The sequence below is a fragment of the Lingula anatina genome, chromosome 6 (assembly GCF_051362555.1).
Source record: "Lingula anatina isolate TDL-2025a chromosome 6, LinAna3.0, whole genome shotgun sequence".
NCBI classification, from domain to species: Eukaryota; Metazoa; Brachiopoda; class Lingulata; order Lingulida; family Lingulidae; genus Lingula; species Lingula anatina.
This window is the reverse complement of record NC_141772.1, coordinates 20,821,633-20,828,486: the sequence shown is the minus strand read 5'-3', so window position 1 is coordinate 20,828,486 and position 6,854 is coordinate 20,821,633. Positions and strand designations below refer to the sequence as shown.

The window sequence follows — 6,854 nt, the reverse complement described above, 5'->3', positions numbered from 1 at the left end:
CTGAAGGTAAAAGGGAAAATCATCTCTATATACGTTTATACGGAAGGTAAAATATTCTACCCAGTTTTTATCACTTTTACAAGCACAGTTTTGATAAAAAATTAACCTGTCACCCCCCCCCCCCCAATAGCTCTCTGAGATCGTAATGTGGGTAAGCAAACAAGCCGCTGTGTGAACCAAGCCATATGAATTTTAACACTGATGAAATTGAGAATAAAAGATCCCTTTGTTTCTGAGCCGCTATTCAAACGGCCAAACCACTTGGCGAAATGAATTATTAGTGAACTGAATTACTTTGTTAAAGGCGTTTTTCCGGTAGTTTGCCAGGACCAAGAATGAAAACTTTGTTATCTCGCCCTAAAAGATGTAGTCTCACAAAGCAACCCATCCTTTATAAAATTCTGATTTCTACAGATATTCTTGAATACAATATATCGTATTTTACTGATTTTAAGATGACCAGGATCACTTATCAAGTCGGAAGTCGGCAGGTTTCTTTTGCAATCAGCGCGCTTGCGCGCTACAGTCGGAGCACGGGTGTTTTTGTCACGCCACGCTTGTGTAGTAAGTACTGATCAACCCGGGTAACTCTACAGCTTCTCTGTTGCCTTGATACGCCGGCCGGTCAATCAGCCCACTTACTGACCAAACACGTGTTGTTCGTTAAGGACCCGACCCGCTGTGGCGATGAATATCAGTTAACAGACTCTCCAGCGTTCCAGATTTCCAGAGCAAAGGGGTCAGCATTTCCCCCTTCTGCGCAGAGATAGAACTATCTAAGTGGTGCTGTTAGCTTATTATGGACACCTACAGACGGATATGGAAGTTACCGACGAACTATCTAAAGGGAATGATCAACAAGTCTGGCCAGTTGCCCACTGAAACTTTCACATCTTAGCGTTGAGCGGTATTTGCCAGTTCAGGCTCCTACTCTATATAGTGTAAATCAGGGTAGGAAAACACAAGACTGGGTGCAAATTTATTTACCAAACAGAGCAATTTCTTCCTGTGGATTTGTATCAGGGCTTCGTTGAAAGCAAGACTGACACTTACTACTATACTCAATGAGAGAAACGCGTTTTTTTTTAACGAGCTGTGAATATTTCACCGAAGGGATTAACTGAAAAGTGAGCGGAACTCAAGGGAGTGACGTATAAGCAGTAACAAACGAACCAGGTTATAACTGTCTCTGGCCAGGAAACATCTGGAGAATCCCCCGTCAGCAGGAATAATATATACGCAGGCCATATTTATTGTTATTACAACGTGTACAATAACCTACGAAGAGATAAACGTTAGCAAGGACGATCTATTCTTACACGCCGTTCGGTCAGTGACGTTGATATCTTATCCACGGGAAATATCAATATGTTTCATGGTTTTATCGGATAGAATTAGGTTGGATAAAGATCATGAGATATGATAGCCAAGGGTATGGACATGAGAAGATGACACGTAGGCCTGTAATGCAACGAGTTGGACACCAATTAGAAGTAGGCCTATCTGCCTCGTTGTTTGCGTAATATACTGAATCATTGAAGAGAGAGAGAGAAAAAACACACCATGTAGTGCAAAGTGTTGGAAGTAATTGCTAACAGACGATACCATCATATTCTCTACTATGGGGCAACGCGCGAACAGACATTGTGGTAAAATCTGGCAGACCGCTATCGGGGCCCTCGCTGGTTTTTTAATCGGTTATCTTTTTGTTGTGTCCATTCAGCAACAGCAGCAACAACAGGAGAGCCATTGTAAAGCCGTGATGGCAAACGGAGCACCGATACAGCAACGCGGTTTGATTAATCACCGGAAAAAAGCGGATGAGAAAGCTACACTGTTCGTAGGTGTTATGACTGCCAAAAAGTATTTGGACACCCGAGTTGTAGCCGTGCATAGAACTTGGGCACACACCGTACCCGGGAAGATCATGTACTTTTCAAGCGAACATTCTCATAGTAATTATAACATTCCTATTGTCAGTTTACCGGGCGTGGACGACGAATACCCTCCCATGAAAAAGGCATTCTTGATGTTGAAGTACATGCACGATCATTACATCGACAAATACGAGTGGTTCATGAGAGCTGATGATGATGTTTACGTAAAAGGAGACAAACTCGCCAATTTCTTGCGCTCAGTCAATAGCTCCAAGCCTCAATTCATAGGGCAGCCGGGGCAGGGAAAAAAGGAGGAAATTGGGAAATTGAACCTGAGCCCATTGCAGAACTTCTGCATGGGAGGACCCGGGGTACTAATGAGTCGTGAAACACTACGCCGTCTTGTACCACACATCTCATTCTGCATCAAGAACATCTACACCAACTGGGACGACCTCGAGTTGGGCCGTTGCGTGCAAACCTTCGTTAAAATACCGTGCACGTGGGCTTACGACACGGCCACGTTGTTCCATCAAAACTACGAAGATAAGACGGGACCTTTCACGCATGATCTGCGAACAAATTGGATCTCGCGCGCCATTACTTTGCATCCCCTAAAGGAACCGCCGTATTTGTATCGCTTGCACAGTTTTGTGGAATCAGCGACTCTATCCGAACTCAGACACAAATTACTTTTGTTACAGAGAGAAGTCAGACGGATGTCGCACGTTATTAACCCTAGAATACAGATAAACTCCAACAAATATGCTCTGCCGCCTTCCCTTGTTAAATTCAGGCCGAAGAAAAGCGAGGAAGCCTTAATCTGGGAATTTTTATCAAAAAGTCAACAAGAATCTGGTCGAACAATGAACTCTCCCGCCAACTCCAATCCAAATGTCGGCCTCAGCGGGGCTCAGAAGTCGGGCTTAAGAGATGTCATCAGGCAAATCATGTTGTCTTTGAATAAATATGATTACAAGAGAGATAGCACGTTTCAATACCAGGAGATTTTATATGGATACCAACGGTGCAATCCCCTTCACGGCGCGGAGTATGTTTTAGATTTGTTATTGAAGTATAAGAGAAAAGGAAATGCGGCTGTTCGAGTGCGAAAGCACACGTACGTTCAGCAGATGTTTACTGAAACGGAATTCCTCGACGAAGGTGAAATAGAAACGTCTACAGACGCTACACCGCCGTCGAAATCACAAACATTGTTTCAGAAAATGTGGAACCAAATCAAAGTCGGCAGTCTGACGTATTTTTCTGCCGAGGAATCGGGTCATCAGCATACGCATCAGAGCAGCAATACAATCCACTTTATTTTGCCACTTTTTGGAAGGATCAAAGTTTTCCAACGTTTCATGGCCAATTTTGAAACCACGTGTTTACAAAATGGCGAGGACGTGAAACTGGTGGTTATCAACTTCGTAAGTCCAAATGAAGGTAGTCAGAGCGAAGTTGACGATGTAATGAGTAAATTAAAGACGAAATATCCTTCGTATGATCTCAGAGTTATTCACAACGACGACGTTTTCTCTCGAGGAGTCGCGCTTGAACAAGGCACGATGTTGTACAGCTCACATGCGCTTCTCTTCTTCATCGACGTTGATCTCGTTTTCAACATGGCTGCTTTACACAGAATACGCAAGAACACAATACGCGGCCAGCAGCTTCACTTTCCTATTGTTTTTAGTCAGTACGATCCAATTATGGTGTGTAAACATGAGTCTTGTATAAGGAACCCATTTTTGATAACTCAAGCTGTGGGGCAATGGAGGCATTTTGGTTATGGCATCGTAAGCATGTACAAAAGTGACTTCATCAAACTAGGCGGTTTTGATAAATCAATACGAGGCTGGGGAATGGAGGATGTGGATCTTTTCGACAAAGCCATTGGCAGTAATTTGACAATCTTCAGAGCCGTCGACCCGGGTCTGATCCATGTATTTCACCCCGTTTACTGCGATACGACACTAGATGCCGCTCGTTACAAGATGTGCCTTGGTTCTCAGGCGACGAATTTGGCCTCCATGGAGACACTGGCGAAGATTGCTTATAACACCCATGATATCATCAATAAAGTTAGGACTAAAGTACCACAAGTAGAGCAGGGGAAATAACGGTTCTCCTTTTTTTTAAAAGTAGGGCCTACCAGATGGTTCATTTTTGATACATGCGTCTTCAATCTCTCGGAGTTTCCTAACACATATAAATAAAACAATTAAGTTATGCGATAAGCGGGAAAATTAAAAAATTCAGAAGGCGGCGTGCATCGGATCTGAAAATCAAAAGAAGGAAAATTAGTTTTTAGTTTTTTTAAATAACTGCCAGTACATATGATGAAACAGAGAGCAGCTGTCCAGGCTGCTATTATTTTAGCCATCTCATCGTGTGCTGACTATGAATACTGTTTTTTAACAACACGAGACTTGAATGTTTTACGTCACATTTTATCACAACCGCATTCAGGCATTTGTCAACGAACAGGACCATTTTAAAATTTTATATTAATCTCCTATTTTGATTCTATTTATTTATTTATGAACAATGAGCTTCATAACAGAAGCACACTCTCTCCTTTTAATTAAACTTTTTAGGTGGTGTTTTGGATATTAAAAATTATCTTCTTTAATTGTCTGATACTAAGACGTTGCACATTGTTCAAGCATTCCTGTTTACATGTATGTATCTATATTTATGTTCAGTCGAATGGTTAAGGTTTTAAAAAGAGAAGATTATAGGCACAGTGTATGACTTTTAACGGTTTAAAATAAACACGTACACACTAAATAAAATGGTGTTTAAAATAAGACTGTCTTTGAATATCAATGTCGGTATAAAAGGTTTTCTATTCAGAAAACGGTGGTATAGAGCGGCTCAAAGAGGCATGTTGTAAGCGCAATACACAGACGGTCGTCGTTATTGACAGTAGTACTTCCATAATATAGTTTTTCATCTTTCACTCTATAACTGCCTCGTGGAACATATGCGCATTCTGGTCCCTCGTAAATCACCCTACTTCCTCAAGGCAGCGGAGGCAGGCGAACGCCTATCTTCTAATTCATTACTCGGGCCGTCATGGTGCTTTGTTGTTTCTTATTCTTCTCGGGACTGTTTTACAAAACAACAAGTCCGAGAATTGGTCTAAACTTATAGCCCAAGATTTTAGCCCACTTTGACCTAATATATTTTTAGTGGCTGTCCAGTTTAATGAAATACACGGCTGTTTTTTACGATAAGAAAGTCACCTCAAATATTTCAGACCAACATTGAAGTTGCCTACTATTGAAGTAGCGTGGTCAAAATCAGATATATACTTTGGTCTACAATTCGAGATTTATAGTCGGACCCAAGTTATTTTGAAAGACCTGCCTCCGGTCGTCTGGTGACGTCACGAAGTTTATTTCCAGTCCTAGATTTACCTCACGTGATCTCGACCTGAATCTTCTGGTTGGCGTGGAAAAAACGCCTGTGGTTTCTGTAAACATTTGATGATTGATGAGTATGTGTTCCCATGCACTTCAAGCGATTGTGAGAAGGCAGGTAAAATGTATTTAGAACAAATGATGCTAATATAAATCCTCTATACAGTACGTAACTACGATGTGTTGAATTCAGTATTGGTAGATCCAGGAGTTTGTTAAGGTGGGGGGGGGGGGGGGGGGGGGGGGGGCAAAATTACCTGGATGAAATATAAACAGTAGACGAGGAAAATTTATTCCTTTTTTGGGGTGGATGAATGTTTCTTCTTTTCTAACGTGGCTCTGAGAGAACGAGAGAACCCCTCTATTCTTATCATTCGAAAAGAGGTTACGGTTAATAAATAAAAGTAATATAAAGAAGAGCATCCAAGCTAAGTACATGAAGAGGTTACGGTTAATGAATTAAAGTAATATAAAGAAGAGCATCCAGGGTACATGAACTTTTTTTCTTTTTTTTTTCGCAAACTCTTCCTCTGAATACCCGTCTTCGATCTCTAAGGGGCTGCAAGATACTTCTGATAATTAATTCTGAACTTCTTGTGTCTGAATCGTGTTTTTTTAGAAATGAAGTGTTATTACATCTTGCTCGTATAAATGTCAGAAAGCATCAGCAAACAGAGATAACCAAAGCCAACATTTGTGTTATTACTCCTGGTGTGGAGAGCGATGTGATTCACCTGGTGGGGTGCATCACGGGTCACCTAGGACAGAAGCCATAAGTCTAGGGTAAAGAGAGAAGTTTATTTTGTTTAAGATTAATAGCCTATATGTAACTCCTTTAGATTAGTGGACTGTTACGAGTTCATCCTAAATTTTAATAGGCATATACCAAAATTTTGTTCTGTTAAGACAAACAACATGTTTAAGACCTTAATACAATAAATAAATAAATAAATAAATAAATAAATAAATAAATAAGGTTATTCCCAGTAACTGAAATAATTTTCCAGCTTCCAAAAGAATCATTATTATTTGCAGACAGCTAAAACCGAAAAGCAGGGCCAGGTGAGGTTCCATCCCCGCTATCCCCACTGTTACAGTAAAACCCTACGTGCTTTCTTCTCTTACCGAGGAAAAACCCAGCTACTGAACCCCAACTCTGTACCATGTCCAGTGTTTTTTTCAATGTAACAAAAATGTTCTATATTCTCAATGTCGTGGTCAAAGACAAGGTAGAGCTTACTGATAAAACTGGCCCCGGAATGTTGTGAGAACCTGTCATAGTGGTGGAGGAGTCGTAGATCCTTGTCAATTTTCAACTTTTCAACTGATTATTTAAAGGATTAAAATCTGAAACATTTAATTAAGAAGTTTCTTCTACATCTGAAATTAGGACCTAAACGTGTAGTGGAGTGTTAAGTAAATAAAAGATGGTGCCAATACAAATTGCCCAGCTGTTCGATTTATTATCAATTTCATAATTTTTTATCATCAATTTCATTAGTTTAATAGTCACTGTTTGTACAATATGAACTGGTTTTAGTAGCAAGGA

General features: G+C 40.6%; 1 pseudogene; it reads left to right on the top strand.

The window, feature by feature from the left end:
- The first annotated feature begins 533 nt into the window (after positions 1-533).
- Positions 534-4,690, top strand: LOC106158684 (chondroitin sulfate synthase 1 pseudogene; annotated as a pseudogene).
- The last annotated feature ends 2,164 nt before the right edge of the window (positions 4,691-6,854 follow it).